Consider the following 18,836-nt stretch of genomic DNA (forward strand, 5'->3'; position numbering starts at 1 on the left):
CAGACTGCCTGGTACTGTACTGCCTGGACTGTATTTTCCCTGCCTTCCCTGAACCTTTCTTGACCTAAGAAAAAAAGAAATAAAATATCCCCTTCTAGTGGTCGAAGGCGGAATAGCAACTTCCCATTAGTTTCTATGGACGGAAAAGAGCAGATACGGATCAAATGGTTCTCAATGCATTCCTATGGGAAATGCAGATTTGACCTGAGAACTTTTTGATTTGAGAACCGCCTTCCAATATGGATTAAGTTCTCAAGTCAAGACCCCACTGTATGTTAAAAAAAAAAGATACCATGGTAAGCTTTCTATGGAGGGCACTGCATAAATGGAATGCCACCCAAAAGGTCCATTCTTCACTTAGCATCCATTATGTAGAACTTGTATGGCAAGTCTAATGCACTTTGCAAGATATGTAGCAGAAATGGCCCAAGTTTCCAAAGAAATACCAAAAGGGAAGGAGCTCTGATTTCTATGGTTCGGAAAGAGGGATGTGACAATAGGAGAGCGTGACTCTTAAAATCTGTTTATCAAAATCCCATGCTCTTACTGCATTTCACTTCAATTTTGGGTTGTGACATTGCCCCTCCCCCCAAAAACAAAGAAAAACAAAACCGTGCATCTTTTAATTCACAATTTTTTAGTATGTACACAGTTTTGCATGTGTTTTTCTAATGTATGCATTTAGGTAATTAACTATTTGTTGGATAAAACATGTTTATCTGCATTTTTTTTCAAATGTACATGCTTTAACCATGCATGTACATACGTTAACCCTCATGTACGTATGATTCTATGCAAGTGCTCCAACCTCCAAATATGCCACAGCTCTCCAAAATATAGAGATGTCCAAGGTTAAAGATACTTTCTTCCATTGTCAATCTTAGCAGGTGCACAAAATGTGAACTCAACAAGTTTCTTTTCCAACCGTAATCACAAATATTCACCCTTTTTCCAGTGCTTAGATGTAACTAGTTACAATTAATCTGTAACTAGTTTCTTCTGGAATAACAAGCAATGTAATCAATACTTACAAAATATTTTTTAGGTTTAATATGTAACACTTACATTAGATGTTACAAGGAACATCTAGTTACTTTCAAATGTTACTTTTAAAAAGATATTTAAGGAATTGGGGGCATTTTGGCAGGAATTTCTCAGGTTTTGTATCATTCACATATAAATCCTAACTTGCAAGAGAAACATTCTTCAGCTTTGTTATTTGTATTGTCATAAATACCTCCAAGGTGCAATCTCATAATTGGTCACTAGGGGAAGCCAAAGACTCTTCACCTGTATTTTTCTGTCCTGCTGCTACTGGCAATACAGTTTGTAACAATATACATATATAACAGCCAGTTACTGTATTTGGGAATTTGGAGCAATGATAACAGTAAGGACAACTTGGCTATTGAGAGGAGGTAAGGAACAAAATGGTATAACATTCCAAGCTCCACCCATTTCAAAGCAATGCTGATATTTACAGGAAGGAGAGTCTTTCCTAACATCTGGCATTCAGTGGCATAAAGGATTGGCTGTTCCTCTGGACCTTTCTTGGGTAGCTTAATAATTCTTCAGATAGACTAGAAAAGAGAACATTTATTCTGTTTCCTGTCTGACAACCTGTAAGACTAGAAATGGAGATGTTAAAGGGGGGTGACAGCTCATTCATGACCGTATCTACAATCCAGGGAGCAGGGTTACATTGAGTCATGTGAAAAGCACATCAATATTTTATACTATTTTTAGCGGTGCTTTGCTGAAGCACTTCCATAATTCTAAAACATGTTAAACCTTAAAAAACACTGCAATAAAATAGATATAAAACAATCTGCAGGAGATTGAGCACAAGTCAAGAAAACAGCCTTGGAATATGAATGAAAAAAATATTTAAGAGTGGTCTATTCATCGCAGGCCACACAAAAATATGTGATATGTGGCCTTTTAAAACTAATAGATGACAAGGAGCTGAAATAATAATGTATAAGAATGTCACAATTACATTATTTTATTCCATGCTATGCAAAAGACGAAGTGCCTGAAGGCTGGCTACTACCAAGCCACAGTTCTACATTTGTAAACATGGGTAAGTTCAGTTTTTAATGGGAAAGGTAAATAGATGCTTGAATCTCTCCCAGTGACATCCATTGACCTCACTCTTCAGGATGCAGCCTGTGATGTAACACAATTTTTTTTTTACTTAATGGTTAGAATATAATAAAATTGTTCATCTCAGTATACAGTGGTGCCCCACATGACAATGATAATCCGTCCTGTCAAAATCGCTGTACAGTGAAATCATCGTCATGTGAAAAAACCCCATTGGAATGCATTGAAAACTGGTTAATGCATTCCAATGGGGAAAATACCTGCTTGTCCAGCGAAGATCCTCCATAGGGCGGCCATTTTGTGAGCGCCAATCAGCTGTTTTTAATGCCTCTCTTCCGAAACAAGGGTTGGAAAACAGCGGGAGGCCATTTTAGAAACCCTACGACCAGCTGGGAAAATTGTCATCGAGCGAAAAAACGGTTCCCGAAGCAGGGACCTAATCATCATTAAGAAAAAACCCCATGGGAACCATCGTCGTCAAGTGATTTTGTCGTCATGCGGGATCGTTGTAATGCGGGGAGATACCTTGATTAGGAATCTTCAAGCCACACAAGATGTGAGCAATAAAAGAAGGCTGCTCCTTCTTGTCCAGGTCTCTGTAATTTGTCTTTATACAAACCTGATGTCCTTTCCCTTTGAGAAGCAAGGTGCAGACAGAGAGAAAACGTGGAATGTCTGGCTGATTTATAGAAAAGAGGCAAACAACCCCTCTGAATCTTCTGAGCCTTAAAAATGTAGGCAACAAAAGCGGCCCTTGTCATTTTGCTCAGTGGGTATTATTTGTGCAACCATGTGTAATTTGTGCAAAAATTAACGCTTGTACTCCTCTCCTCTTGTAAAGAGCTACAGAAAATATTTTGTTGTTTTGCAGGCTGAGAAGGATAATTTTCTGCTTCCTCATCATCAGGTGCAACAGTGGAATGGTAGTTTCCTCCCAAGAACTAACAACAGCCGAAATGTCTCCCTTCATAATATGAGAGAAGTTATGTTCATGGAGCATCGAGAGTTACAGTAAAGTGGCAGGCCTGTGTTCAGCTTCTTTTGAAGGGGACCTGAGACATGACGGGATACCTGAGACCACATTATTCCTCCCAGGTATGGTTTTAGGAAGTCCATTCCCCCAAAACTCTAATCCAAGGGTCAACACATTGGGGGATGGAGTTCCTAGAAGGGGATTATGGGTACTAGAAATGGGCAAATGGGCAGCTCAGCATGCATTCTCAGACCATGGAGAACGAGGTTTATGGGAAAATTGTACATGGATGGGTAGGATAATGTGCCTTAGAAATAATCCAAGATCAAATGCAAACCTGAAAAAACAAATTATTTAATGCCAGTCAATGATGGTTGTTGTGGGTTTTTCGGGCTTCTTGGCCGTGTTCTGAAGGTGGTTCTTCTTAACGTTTCGCCAGTCTCTGTGGCCAGCATCTTCAGAGGACAGCAAACTGTGCTCTAGGTAGGCTTGGGAGTGGAGTATTTATGGTTGTGAGAAGGCTAGTTTGCGAGATAGGCTATTGTCCTAATCAGGAGGTGGGTGATTAGTGTGTTTTGTTGTGGGTGTATTGTTCTGATATGGAGGGGGGATTATCTGTCCCTGTGGCTGATGGGTGTCATTAACTGGTCTTTTGTGTGTAGTAATCCCCTGACCTTGTGGCTGGGTGGAGTTCGTTCACCTTTTGCACTCTGTGTTTTTGAGAGCTGGGAGCCAGGTTTTGTTGAGTTTCAAACTTTCCTCCTTCCTGTTGAAGTTTTGTTGGTGCTTGTGGATTTCAATGGCTTCCCTGTGCAGTCTGACGTAATGATTGCTGGTGTTGTCCAGTATTTCAGTATTTTGAAATAGAATTTCATGTCCAGTTTGTTTTAGGGCATGTTCAGCTACTGCAGATTTTTCTGGTTGTTTTAGTCTGCAGTGTCTCTCATGTTCTTTGATTCTGGTGTGGATGCTTCGTTTTGTGGTTCCAATGTATACCTGGCCACAACTGCAAGGTATCCGGTATACTCCTGCAGTGGTGAGGGGGTCCCTTCTGTCCTTTGCTGACCATAACATGCCAGTCAATGATGTCTGAAAGATTTCTAGCTCCTGCACTGGAGATATGCCAAAAGACACTCTCTTACCTAGTTCAAGCATATGCTGATATGAGGCTGGCCCAAGATATTTTGCTGCCAGAAGCATCAAACCAGACAGCCAAAAAATTTCCAGCTCAATCCAAAAAACAGACCACATCTCCCTTCATGTTCCTCCTTGAATGTTCATCAGGAGACGCCTGTCTCTCTTCACAGCTGAGTTTTGTAGGGACACGGGAGAGGCCTTCTCTGTTACTGCTCCCAGACTCTGGAACCCCCTCCCATGGGAGGCCAGCCTCGCCCCATCTTTGCTCTCCTTCCACAAGCATATGAAGAATTTTCCCTTCAGGCAAGCCTTCCCTTAGTGACTGGCTGCCTTAGTAGGGTTTTTAAATGGATTGTTGTACTTTACTGCTCTGAATGCGTTTTGGTGTTACTTATATGTTCTAATATAATATAAAATGTCATCAATGTACCTCAAATAGAGGAATGGGTTTTGTGTGCACTAACATCCCATATAGAGACAAACTACAGGTAATTGCAAATACCATTCAAAACAAGGAAGAAGCCCACACAAAGCTGAGAAAGCATTGTTCTAGATCAGCCATGAATATGTTTGCATATTGTGTGGCCATACAAATGCCCCTGGCAGTTCCCTTGATCTGGAGGTATGTTTTATCGTCAAAGGTGAAATAGTTGTGTGAGCACAAAGCTGAAGAGAGTGGTGATTTTGTGGGCTTCTTCCTTGTATTGAATGGTATTTGCAATTACCTGTAGTCTGTCTCTATATGGGATGTTAGTGTAGAGTGTTTCTATGTCTAGAATGGGAAGTTGTTTGTGGATTGAAGTTTCCTTAGAAAGTTTGTGTTATCTCTTATGTAGCTAGGTGTATCGGTGGCATATGGTTTGAGGATGGAGCACATACCAAGATACCTTGACTGTGACAGTGTTGATGCTAGATACAATGCTAGATATAATGGGTCTACTGGGGTTAGCTTGTTTGTGTATTTTTGGTAGTAGGTAGAAAGTAGGCTGGTTGAGAATCTTGTAGTGTATTGCTTAGAATTTGTTCACACATGTTTTCAGGGAAGTTTTTCATAAAATTTTGTAATTTCTTTTGATATTTAGGAGTTGGCTCTTTGGTTAAGACCTGGTAAAATTTTACATTGGATAATCATCTCTCAGCTTCTTGTGTGCAGTTTGATTTGACCACAACAGCCACAACACTGCCTTATCTGCCTCTTCGATACCTATATTGGAATTGTTTTTTAGGCTGTCTATAGTGTCATGCTTAGAGATGGGCTGTTCATGCGTTGCACAGCTTTGTATGAAACACTCAGCATGGCGCTACAGGTACCGTGCTGGCTGATCTTCCCTCTTTATTTATTTATTTATTTTATTTATATCCCGCCTATCTAGTCGGTTAAGACCACTCTAGGCGGCTCTCCCCCCGTCCGGCCGGGTCACTAACTGGACTCTGTGCACTGCTAGGGTCCTTCTTTGGCAATGGTGCTCCAATCCGAGAAGAAATCCAGCCAGCCCTTCCCTGCCTCCTCAGGCAGCTGACCACTCATCAGCTGCACAAGGAGACTCTCTATCCTGCCTGCTTGTTCGAGTGGTTGGTTTCCTGAGGAGGTGAGGAAGACCTGTCTGGGCTCCTGCCTGGATTGGAGTGCCACTGCAGAAGAAGGACCCTGGTGGCACACAAAGTCTGGTGAGTGTCCCAGCCGGCCAGGGGGAGGGGAGATGGGCCAGCATGGCACCTGTGGTTTCTCTGACAGCGTCATATAAACCTGTATGAAGCACAAAGCGCCCATCTCTAATCACACTCTGTCAGCGGTAATAATTAATGTCGCACTATCAACAACTTGTGCCCAGGAAAGAAACAGTCGCTTTGTTTCAGGGCCATGTATAAGCTCACATTAAAATATAGCAATTAGTCTTTAAGCTGCCACCATGTTTTTGTCTTCATTTTTTTATATTTCCTTTGTTTTGGCCTGATATGAAAGTAAGAAGGTGGCTTGAAGAATGAATAGTGGCTCCTTGCGGAGCCATTTGTGTTGCTGGTGTTTGCCTATGGCAAATGACAAAATCAGAAGAAGAAAAAAACTGGCCATGTTTGCCTGGAGAAATCCATTACCTTAAAACATACACACTGAAAGCCAATGGATACCTATCAGAATATAATTGGAAGTAGTCACCTGGAGAATGAGTTATTTTGAACAGGTTTTTGATTGGGCTGGATGTTTTTCATAATAGAAAACCCAAGCCATACATGATACTAGAAGAAGAAAACAACATTCATCAATCTAATCGCAAACAACACTTGAGTCACATTCTTCTGTTCTTCTATGGGACTTTATTTAACACTTGAGAGATGTTTGGAGTTATTCAGTGGTAATAATAAAAGAACTGCTTATTGCTCAGCTGAGCAGCTCTTCTCAGACAATGTACTACACCATATCGTAACGCGTCGTTCCTAGTCCATCAGAGGACTTCTATCGCAGTAAGACAGTGTGGTTAAATTAATTGTTCAGTGCTACAGCTTGCCCCCTTCAGCCTAGATCTGAACATGGTCCCTTGAGTCTCATTACCTGTGATAGAAGGAAATGACATCTTCCATGATGGAGAAGAGAGAGCTCCACGGCAGCTGTCTGAAACGTAAAAAGCTTGACAGAGGGAAAAAATAATGAAAACTGTAAGCCGCGTTAGGAGCAAGGCCTTCCCTCCCATCTCCAAATGTAATTTTAATGCAGCAAACAACACTGATGTATGTGCTCAGAGTGAGGACGAATTGCTTTGTGGGTTTTTTTGGTGTCAGTAATGAGTAATTACTCTGGCAAGCTCACAGTTGCTTGACAAGAACAATATCAGAATGTATCAATTAAAAGAAATAATGAACCCAACACTTGCAAAAAAAAATCTTTTGAAAGCAAACTCCGTCTGCTTGACTGAGAGTGCGAAGAGGCAGAGAGCAAAACAAAGAGAGAGTGCGAAGAGGCAGAGAGCAAAGCCTTGCCATTACAACAGGATTTTGGTTGGATGTTGCTTTGCAAACGAGTGAGAATAGGGCTTCTCTCTTTGTTCTCTCCCTCCTCCTGCCTCTCCCCTTCTAGGTCAGGAAGGTTTTATAGATGTTGATAAAACACTAGATGGAGTAAAACAACCATTCTCAGCCAACAACAACATCGTCTGCCAATGCTACCGTTTGACAGGGGCAAATGTAGTGATAGCTACACTGCATTGCAGGAAAGCCATTCAGAGAAATCTAAAGCTTTGCTTAGCCAGAAATCTTATCTTATCTTACTTAGCCGCTCAGAGTGGTCGGAAGACCAGATGGGCGGGGTATAAATCAAATGAATAAAATAAAATAAAAAAAATATTACTCCAAGCAAATCATTCACACCTAAATAGGTTCCTAAAGTAATCTGAACTATCATAGTTTTACTTCTCATTTTTTTCAAAATTGTTCTAAATCATCAGTATAATGCTGATAAAGAGTGAATGATAAACAGAAGTGTACTGGTGATATTCAACTGGAATCAATACTAACCCACACTTTTTGCATATATATATTTCCAGGATGGATTTTTAAGTGGTTCTCTCTCTTCCCCCTGCCCCATTCCTTTAGTACATCCAGGATTTATCCTTTCTTTAACTGTTACATCAGACAGGATGTTGATTGCACTGCCTTGCTACTCATTTTACAACTGAGATGTGTAGCATTTATGTGGAACGAAAACCGCCAAGCAGGTGAAATGCCAAACACCAGTTAATGTCTTTGGTGCTAAGCAATCCAATTAACATTCTCTTCCATGGGCACAATTTATGTTACAACTCTAATAGAACTGCAGACAGGACACACAGCACATGAATATGGCCCTCTTGCCTTTTACTCATTAATAGAACCTCTCTTAACAAAGAGAGTAAAAAGGCATCCATAATTAAAAGTTAAAGCCTTTTTGGGAAAAGGTCACCCTAATTTACAAACAATTCTCTCTCCCTTTCTCTTTCTGTGCATGCACGCTGTAAGTTTATCCTTTTGTAGTTCATATGGCTATGTAGTTCATATGTTTGTGGGTCTCTTTTTCATCAAAATGTGTGCCTTGTAATGGAACCATCTTAGGAGGATCAGGAAACAGGTACTCACTGCTTTGGGCGGTGGACATCATGGGCGCTCTGACTGGTCTGCATTTACACAGCCCCACAAGCCTTTCCATCATGGCTTGCATTAGGTTTTTCAGTAATTTGAGCTGCAGGAGCTCTTCTGTGTGATCAGAACAGACGGGATAGCTTTTGTTCCCCATGTGCCTCAATGGGTCTTGGGCATCTGTGACTCTGATGCCAGTTCACCAGTTGTCCTTCCTTGGACCACTTTTGGTAGGGACCAACCACTGCATACCAGGAACAGCCCAGTGTTCCTTTTTGGAGATGCTCTAGCCATCACTATTTGGCCCTTGTCAAAGTCACTCAGCTATTTTTACTTGCCCGTACTTCCTGCTTCCAACACATGAAATTCAAGAACTGACTGTTCACTGGCTGCCTAATATATCCCACCCCTTGACGGGTGCCATTGGAACAATATAATCAATGCTATTCACTTCACCTGTCGGTGGTTTTAATGTTGTGGCTGATCATCAGTGTATAATGAATAATCCAGGTGGGATGTAACCAAGGCATGTGTCACCATTGCCAGATCAGAGTTCTCCAAGAATGGATTCAGGTATAAAAATAAATTGAATACCTATTTCCTGATCTGACTTTTGATTTCATCTCTCTCTTGTCTGGTTAAGCTTTAGTTTATTCATCCTCATTCTATCAGTTATTGGGAAGGAGGGAGGGAAGGAAGGCTAAACAGAAGCCCAAGGGACTCCACAGACCAATGGCAAGGGATAGAACAGGATTCCCAGAGTACTACCTTGTGAACACAACCTTCCAGGAAGGAAAAAAAAGCTACTTTAAAACTGTACTGTACTTCCAGATGTGATGTCAGAGAGATGTCCCAGAAATGAACGGTATTGAAAGCTTCTGAGAGGTCCAGCATGGAGAGACATTTTTTCCATCCTATTTCTACAGTATGTTGTCCCGGAAGGCAAGTGAAGCTACCACTGTGCTATAAACATGCCTAAAGCTGCCTCATCCAAACAATTCTGGAGATGCTATCGCACACTGAGCCCAGTGGTGCAAGGTTAAATCTGCCCTTAGATTACCATTGATGGGGGTGAAGTATCCCACTGCAAATCTCACTTATTCAGTTGGACTATATTAGGGTGAAGAGCTGATGTGTCTCGGTCTCTGAGCGGAAGGAATTTCCCATGTATTCCCCTAAGGCATTGTGTACATGGCATTGTGAAATATTTGGAGGTTCCTTTTGTTAAACACTGTTGGTTTGGGAGCAAAAATGTCAAACGTGTAGCTCAGAGCAGAAACAGATGCTGTATTTTCCCGAAATAGAACCGAAAGCATGCTAGTGTTGGAGAAGCACGACTGAGGCAGTCTTTTGTGCTTTAGAAATTGGACTTCAAGGAATGTCAAGCTTTAGTCTTTAAGACTTAACAGAAGCAAAGCACACTCATTTGCTAATGTTGGGCAGTGGGAGGAACTTATACATCACACGCAGTTTGCCTCAAAAGGTTTTCCTATTCTGTCCTTTCTTTCCCCACCTAGTATACTGGAGCAAACATGTGTGTCTTCTAGGAAAACAACAACAAAACCCTTGGGCAATGGCTTCTTTTTTTTAATGTCTTGGCCATGTGTTTTTCTGTTTGTAGAGGTACTTCATAAGCCTAGTGACAGGCTAGGACTCAGGAGACTTGAGTTCAAATCCTTGTTCACTCATGGAAACCTACAGAGGTGGCCCTGGTAAAGCCACCTGAAAACAGTTGGTCTATGTTATATGCAACTTGATGGTTCATAATGTAACATAGACACTTTAACTGGGATGGCAAAACCTCCCCCCCAACACTCCTCATGAGATTCCAGAAAGGAAGGAAGGAAGGAAGGAAGGAAGGAAGGAAGGAAGGAAGGAAGGAAGGAAGGAAGGAAGGAAGGAAGGAAGGAAGGAAGGAAGGAAGGAAGGAAGGAAGGAAGGAAGAAAGAAAGAAAGAAAGAAAGAAAGAAAGAAAGAAAGAAAGAAAGAAAGAAAGAAAGAAAGAAAGAAAGAAAAAGTGATTCAGCTGCTTTGTGAGGCTGATAAGGCAATGGAAATCTCAAAGACTAAGAAAAGTGATGTACATGCATGAACCCAAAACGAGGCCTTTTCCTAGGAAGGACAGGCCTTACTTATAGAATCAGGAGATCCAATCACAATCAATCATCTTGTGAATGTGAGCTGTACAGTATTCTTTAGTTGCTTCATGTGCTAGAAACATCATCACATTGGTGATGAGATGATGGGATGCATAATTGAAGGATGCTTGCTTCAGAATAATGACCATTATCTGACAAGGCATAATCAACTTGCCAATCAGTTCTGAGACGCACGGCTGGGATTCCGATGAACAGACTTGTTAGAGAAGGTTGTTTTCTCATTTCTTTAGCAATTGGTTATAGGTCTGAAAGTAGAAAGTAGTCTCTCTGACTTTTTGTTTAAAATTAGACCCTTACAAATAATGAGGAAAATGAAGAATATTTTTCTAAACATTTCAGAGAAGAATGGAGTGTCCTGAGAAATGGAATGCAAATGATTCAAATTTAGATTCAATTCCTGATACATAGAGAGCTAACAATATCCTTATAGCTGAGCATTATTTGAAGTAGGGGGAAACCCCTGATCCAGACAGATGATGGCTTTTGATGTAAATTTCAGTCCTTGGCTATATGCATACGGCAAACTTAAACCAGTTTTCTAGCAGTCTAATTAACATAGTACTAAAAACAATAACAGAGAACTGAAAAGCATTGTTTTACATGGCGATGCATAATTTATACCTGTGGAAAGGTAATAACATCACCTGCTGTTGATGTCATCATCTTTGTGTAGAAATAAGTCATGCCAAAAGGTTTCCACCATTAAGTTATTATTAAAGATTATTATTGTTGTTGCTGTTGTTGCTGTTGTTGTTGTTGTTGTTACTACAAATCTCAGAATATCCCAGTAAGCTGCCATGCTGCCCGGGATATTCTGGGAGTTGTAGTGCAAAACAAACAAACAAACAAACAAACAAACAAACAAACAAACAAACAAACAAAAACAAAAAAGAAAGAAACTTCTAACAATTATATAGGGAAATTAGAATTGGAATAGAAATCCCTGCCACCATGTTTTAGACCAGTGGTTCTTAACCTTTTTGAAAGAAACGCCCCCTTGAGCCAATGAGGAAGTTATCATCGCCCCCCTCCCTGAGGTGATATCTTACCCACCCACCCACCCACCTACCTACTTACCTACCTACCTAGTCTCCCTTCCCACCCGGGTGCGAGGCAGCGCTTCACGGGGTGAGGATGAGGACCCAAGAGACCCTTTCCTTCCACCCGATCCACACTCAGTGCTCCTATAAAGGAGAAAGGCGAGACATGGCAGGAAGAAAGAGCTGGATCATCTGGCGGCAGCAGAAGCACCGGATCTACTGCCAGCACTGCGGCTGAGGTCGCCTTCATAGGTTTGGCTTGCTCCAGTGCCCCCCTACCGCCCCCTTCTGTTCTTTCGCCCCCACACCGCCCCTTTTCGTTCTACCGCCCCCCTGAAAAATGAAATCGCCCCCTGGGGGGCATTATTGCCCACGTTAAGAACCACTGTTTTAGACCATGTATGGGTATGCTCAGAAGATGTGTATGTCTGGTTTGATTCAGAGCAAGAAAAATAACTATAAAATGCTAATATTTAACTTGATTTTATCCAAGAACAGGCATTTGAAACTCAATGTGGTGCTTGCTTCCTCTCAGTGAGGAAGCTCTTTGAAGTCTGTTCTTCCCAGAAGACACAGGAAGTACAGTGGCTCTTTATTGCTTAGGTCAGGGGAAAATGGTTTTTTTCTTGTAGGATTACAATTAATATTGTAGGATTACAATACAGATATTGTAGGATTATAATTGGTGTGATTTCCCACCATTGGCTACACTAGCTAAAGACTACAGGACTTGTAGTTCAAAAAATGTCTGCAGGGCCTCCTGCCACCTGCATTTAGCTCAAGGGTTGCAGCGAAGCCCATGAGACTCCATGGTGCCCTGATGGCCCCCAGTACGGTATCGACCAACTCCCCATTTAGCCCCACAACCTCCAGAACATTTGATATAAAAATACTTATAACAACACGGGGGCAATTTCACCAGGGTTTTAATGTTCCTCCTCTCCTTTGAGAGTTTGTCCCCACCAAAAAAAACTGGAAGTGAATTTTGGTCAGTTCCAATTTTGAAAAAACAAAACAAAAAACCCTTCCCGGTCTAAAACAGGCAGTGAGGGACAAATTACCCCCCTCAATGCCTCGAACATTTTTCCAAAGACTTAAGAAAATCAGGAGGTGAATGGAGCTCTCTGACAGCTTGTGTGGCTCCCCCAGATCTCTGGAGGTAGCTCATTACTACGGTAATTTAGGTGACCCTGCACTGCTTTGTGCCAGGAGCTGGGACTCCCTCTGCAAATGGTCCTCCTGTACACAAGGGGGCAGGCAACATGCTGTGTGCAGTGTCAGGGTAAAGGAGCACTTGGGACAGTACACCGATATGGTAAATGTAATGGCTATATAGGACTTTTAAGAACTGTAATATCATGACCACATAAGTCTTTTAATAACACAAGGAGGTCCTTTATTTTCCTCAGCAAGCTGAACTGCTCTTACTTGCACTGAGCCAGGAGGTGAAGGGAACCTGAAGGCACAAACCATATAGATGGAAAGCAGGAGGGTCCCTAGCATTTGTCTTTAAATCGCATGGATTCAGCCCTACTCATTCTTACAGGAACGTAAGCCCCATTGGACACAGTGGGTGAAAACCTGTGTAGGCTCATCGTGTATAAACCAGATCCGAAAGTAGCACAGACCCACGTAACACTTTTTCAGTTCTGTAGGGCTATTTGCTTAAGTGCACAGTGGACCCTCGACTTACAGACGGCTCGACTTACAGACTTTTCGAGTTACAGACTTCTCTGGCTGCAAAATTTAGATTCGACTTGCAGCCAGAGAATTGACTTACAGACCAGAAAAAAAACAAAATGGAATAAAAATAGAATAAAAACCACTGGTTATGGGATTAATCAGTTTTCAGTGCATTGTAGGTCAATGGAGATTCGACTTACAGACTTTTCGACTTGCAGCCACCATTCCAATACGGATTAATTCCTTAAGTAGAGGGCCCACTGTACAGAGATCTGTATTCTTTAGGATTTCTTTGAAAATGCAGCAGAGGTAATTTATCTAAATGAAAGAGGGGATTGTATCCTAAACTGCAATATATGTCTGGCATGAAGCTGTATTGATCTCTCTGATTTCACTAACATATTAAATCAAAATCATCAAATAATCCACTCTTATTTGTGCTTCAGTTGACTAGGGATTCCACTTTCCTTCTGCTCCCACTTTCCAAATTACATGGGAGTGAATGGAAAATTGTCCATAAAAGTCTCATTTCTAATTAATGTCTTCCCTCCTATCTTGCACTTGGATTGATAGTTTTTCTTTAAATCCATCAGATAAGCTGTGTACCACGTGAAATGCATATTTCTTAAGCAATCACAAACTGTGAAACAAAGCATCCATTATCACATGGTTTTCCATCAACCCTTAATAACACCTGTGAGCTTTTAAGTGGTTTGTGAGGTGTTACAACTGCTATCAGTACTGCATCTAAGATCAAATTGAAAGTCAGAGGCAATTATGATGCAGTCTTTTGCTTTCTCCACAGACTGTGAAAGTAAACATCATGTATTTTATTCATTGTGGGCCTTCCCAAATGATAATATAAACAAACTTTTCCCCGTTACTGTATGGGGAGATAAAGCTGCATCTTCAAGAACCATACCATCGTCAGCAACCATACTGTGATCACCAATCTATCAGAAAGTGGTCAACTTTTTGAATAAATTTTACTCTTGGTGTGTTAAAAATGGGGAGTGCCACAGTTTTGTAAAGGAAGAAAGTGGTTGGAGACATGTTATTGAAATTCTTCCATTTGTCCATATGCCATAGCCAAAGCTACTGTTATCTTATTACCTCCTCAAACTTTATTATTAATTTTTTTGCAGTAACTAAGGCATCACATTACTTTTATAGTAATGTATGTGGCTTGTGTATGGCCAGTGGCTTGCATACTTCTGATTTTTTTAAAAAAGACTAAATGATATACATGTATCATATTAACTCTCAAACTTTCTGGGTCTTGGAATAGCAGGACTAACTTTTTACAGTCACTTTTAAAAAGTGACTTTCCAAGCTGTTTATGATGTTACCATGCTGCCCTTCTAAATGCATTATTTTCTTCATTTCTTTATTCTTGTATTGCACCCTGTCTCCTAACTGGAGCCCATAATGACACTTAAAATCAGCTGCAGGATTGAGGCCAGCCTGACCCAGGATCGGCCAGGTGTTTGCTGCTGGGCCACTCACGAAGCTCACCTGAAGGCCTGGAGGGAAGGGCTATTGAAGGAGTGGTTCTTCCTCCCAGAACTTGCCTCAGCAACAAAGCTGTTCTAGAAGGGCTGTGTTTGCTGCCTTGTGGCTCCTGAGGTCCAGCGTTCCTGCCTTGGCCTCTGCTCCTGCTGCTGCTTGCCTGCTGCACCTCGGCACCTGGTTCCTGTTCTGTGTTCTCAGCCTTGAGCTCCCACTTCTGCTTAGTTATGACCAACTGCACAGAGAGTGCCGTGGGACTTGATACTCTGCGCGGTGGACTGGGTCCTGGTCCCCTTGCCCCTTGTGCAGGACTGCCTGGGATATCTTGGACTGTGACAGCACCTTAAAGAAAAGTTTTATTTGGCATCAGCATCATCCCCGGACTGTGTTGGATGAGATGGGCAGCAGTCCCCAAAGCTTCTGCCAAATAAAACCTGCTGGCATGACTCTCTGTGGTTTTCACTGCAACAGACTAACATGGCTGCCCACTAAGGAATTTCTGCAGTGACACGAAGGACGTGGACACAAATAAAATCCCACCAATTCATAGGAGAACGACAGGCAGATCAAACCACCACATGATTCTTTTTCAGCAGCTCTAGGCTTGATAAAATAGAAAAGTCTTAGAGCTGCCCATAAGGAAGACAACTGGATCTCAGGGTTACAGGAATTTGGGACACTCATAGAGAAGTCTCTTACCTACTCCACTAGACCTTGGTATTGCCTGGGCAGAACACCGGATCCTGTCGTCTCCCTTGCAGATGGTACTGCAAAATCTAGTATCTATTGGAAGAACCCAGTATACATCAGAGGGCCCAATGAAAAGGCCTTTAAATTGGACAAAAGCTCCCTCCAAATTGCCCCAGATAACATGAGAGCAAGCTTAAGACCACGTGTCTTAATTTCTAGACCAGGTATAGTGCTGAGAAGTTATTACAGCATCAGCATTCATTACAGAAGTTATCACAGCATCAGCATTCCTGGACCCATTCCATGGGTCCAGGAATGAATACAGTTGCCATATCTGCCTGAGCTAGGAATAGCGCTAGGCACGAGCAGTGTGGAATATTTCACAGTGCAAGTGTCTTATAAATGCTATGTTTCTTCCTTTTTCTTCTATTCTCTTTCTCTCTCTTGTCTCCAGTCCAATTTCCAGGGCTTGTAGACATCATTTACGGTGCTTAACAGCACAACCCTATGTAGACTTGGGAGTAGATCCCACATTTGGAAGTGTCCTTTTTTGGACTAAAACTGCCAGAAGTACCAAGAGTTTGGGATCTGTAATCTAAAAAGTAACATGTCTAAGGGTTGTTGTGGGTTTTTCGGGCTCTTTGGCCGTGTTCTGAAGGTTGTTCAACATGTCTAAGCTCTGATAAACCCTATTAAAGTATCTGGGGCTTACTTCTCAGTAAACACATGCAATGTTGTGCTATACATCAGTTAAACTCCATTAGTTAAATCCAGGTAGTCTACTCTTTCTGTTGAGTTGCATCTGGGTTCTTTGCCATTGGCAGGTGTTATTTCCTGCATCAAGTTCTGCTCAGGAATGCTCCCACCAACAGGATATTCTGCCAACAGGAAATGTGTGCTGGATGAAAAACCTCTCACTAATAGAAGAAGCTCTTCCATCCATGAGAGGCCTTTTTTGTTGTTCTAATACACACTGTCTTAGCATTTAGAAGCCTATGACTCAGTAGCCCAGCCTTTATGTGATGTCAGAGCAGCTAAGACAATAGGAGCAAGAGCAGCCATGATAGTCCTCAGATCCCATTCTCAGTCCTAATCCGAGACACAGGTGAATCGGACACCTACAGTTCCTTCAGAAAAAATGTGCAGTGATTCACCTACATATGCAGAAGATCTACTGTTTTGAAGAGGTTTTTTTAAAACATCTTGCCGTTTCTCCCTCTCACATAATAAAGTGAGAGATATTAGCCTGATTATTCAGATGTAATAGAAGTATGATAGTCAGACAAGAGTGGATGTACAGTAGATGCATTTCCTGAAGAACAAATTAACATGCAGAAAAGCCCTTTGTATTTTTTTAAAAAATAAAGATGGCAGCATGGTGTTCATTCTGTCTGAAAGGAAAAAATCATCATCAACAATAACAAACTGGGAAGAAAAAAACTGGCAACTTCCATTGAAGAGGCAAAAGCTTAATATAAAACACAAGAGCTCAGTATCATGGAGAGGACAGCAAAGAGAACGGCACATAAGGACCATCGAATCCGATATCCAGGAGAGGGGTCAGGAAAAAAATATCCGAAGTGATGGAATCTGACGAATATATTTTGACATGTCTCGGTCCCATAATACAAGAGGTTTATTAAAAGTCTGAAGTCCCCTCATGAAGCCTCGATGGAGCCAGATGGGTGGATGGTAAATGAAAACACCTGTGACTTCTGACAGGTGTGTTAATTTGAAGAGCAGAGACTGCAAAAAAATATGAAGCAGCTGCAGAGAAAGAAAGCAGTGGGGTAATGCAGAAAAAAATGCTCTTGAGGAGGTAATGAAGACTCGGAACCTGACACAGTCGTCATGCACATCAGACTAGGCTTTAAAACAGATGCTGCTGGTTACTGCAATCCTTCTTTAGGATCCGGGTCTGCAGAGACAGCAGCCTCTGGTTTGAGAATGTTTCTTTCAATGTGCACAAGTGCCTAGTTGAAATACATGTGCGTAAGTAATCATAATACCTCAGAAAAATCCACTTATCTAGAAAACCTTTCAGAATCCTTACAGCATGCGTGATAATGCTCTAGATAAACATGAATAGTGGAAACGGAAAAGCCCTACAATATGTCTGAGTATGAAATACAGACCCAGCGTTCCTCTCCCAAGTGCCGGGTGTAATGGATAAACGTGATTCGTTGGACAGAGCTTTAATACTGTGTGGAGAAAAGACCATTCCCAGTGCAGTTTTTTCCCCTGAACCTGTGAACCTGCATAAACATAATACCTCAGAAACATCCACTAGCTGGAGAAGGGAAGTAGATGGCAGATCTTCTCAAAGCCCAGTGGGGTACGCAGCTCTTTTATATATGATTAATATCAACCACATATGTCACTCAACAATTTCCAGAGTGACACACTTGAGCATGTGACATTAGCCCAAAAAAAGCTTGTGAAGGTGTGTGTGTGTGTGTGTGTGTGTGTGTGTGTGTGTGTGTGTGAGAGAGAGAGAGAGAGAGAGAGAGAGAGAGAGAGAGAGAGAGAGAGAGAGATTTGAAGAAGCTGAGCATTTTGAAATACTATACTGCAGGCATAAATGAGGAAAATTCAGGGCAGAGGTGGAACAGTTAAGCCATTTTTGTATAGCCAGACAGAAGGCTACAAGGAAACAGAAGCTAGAAAAAATGTGCCGGACACTGCCATAATTGAATAAGGAACAAAAGAATGTCAGATCTTTTTAAGTGGCCATGTGGAATAGCCAAAAGTCACATAAAGAGCTAAGTGTGTGAAATATATAATGTCTTCAAAAGTTGCTCACACAGCATACGTCTATGGAAATGGTCAAAAATGTCTATGAGGTGGCACAGTGTGGGGGTTACTATTTGGGCTCCTTTCTCTGCAAGTAGTTTCAGAACTTGGAGTGACAGTGGGAAGGCTCCTACCTGTTCAGACAAATGGGTTCGGGTAGTAGTAATCAAAACAACCTCTTTATGTTCCTAGCCATGTCAAAAGATTCCCCCTTACCGAAAATGCAAGAAGGCAGAATAGTGGGAAAGAGACACACAAAAGACGTTGGCCTATGGAACCCAGGTACCTATCTTTGTAAAATGATGTGATCAAGGGTGCAACTACGCAGTAATGGAAATGTGAAATCACTTGCATTCTCTTGTGAAGGCATACTGGAGGATTTGGTTCCCTCTGATTTAAGTGGCTACACAGGCAGGGGAGGAAAAGTCTGTACTTTTACTTTACTTTATTTAGACTTATACCCCGCCCCTCTAGACAAAGTCTACTCAGGACGGCTTACATAAATGATAAAGTAACAAAGTTCAGGTTGCCCTATACAGCACATGCTCCACCCGCCTCAGCTCTCAGTTCCATTTTTCCACCCACGGAGTTGGAACCTCTCGTCTAGAGCTAGTCCTTTGCCTTGCTATTTCACTTTTCGGT

At 41.7% G+C, this 18,836-nt stretch overlaps 1 long non-coding RNA gene across 1 annotated transcript in view; it reads left to right on the plus strand.

The window, feature by feature from the left end:
- The first annotated feature begins 283 nt into the window (after positions 1–283).
- The window catches only part of LOC144587486 (uncharacterized), a 34,371-nt gene continuing 15,818 nt past the window's right edge, over positions 284–18,836 (plus strand). Inside the window, exon 1 of the long non-coding RNA XR_013542641.1 lies at positions 284–3,201. This is a non-coding gene — a long non-coding RNA (uncharacterized LOC144587486). The remainder of the gene's footprint in view (positions 3,202–18,836) is intronic.

The sequence above is a fragment of the Pogona vitticeps genome, chromosome 1, assembly GCF_051106095.1.
Source record: "Pogona vitticeps strain Pit_001003342236 chromosome 1, PviZW2.1, whole genome shotgun sequence".
Taxonomy (NCBI): domain Eukaryota; kingdom Metazoa; phylum Chordata; class Lepidosauria; order Squamata; family Agamidae; genus Pogona; species Pogona vitticeps.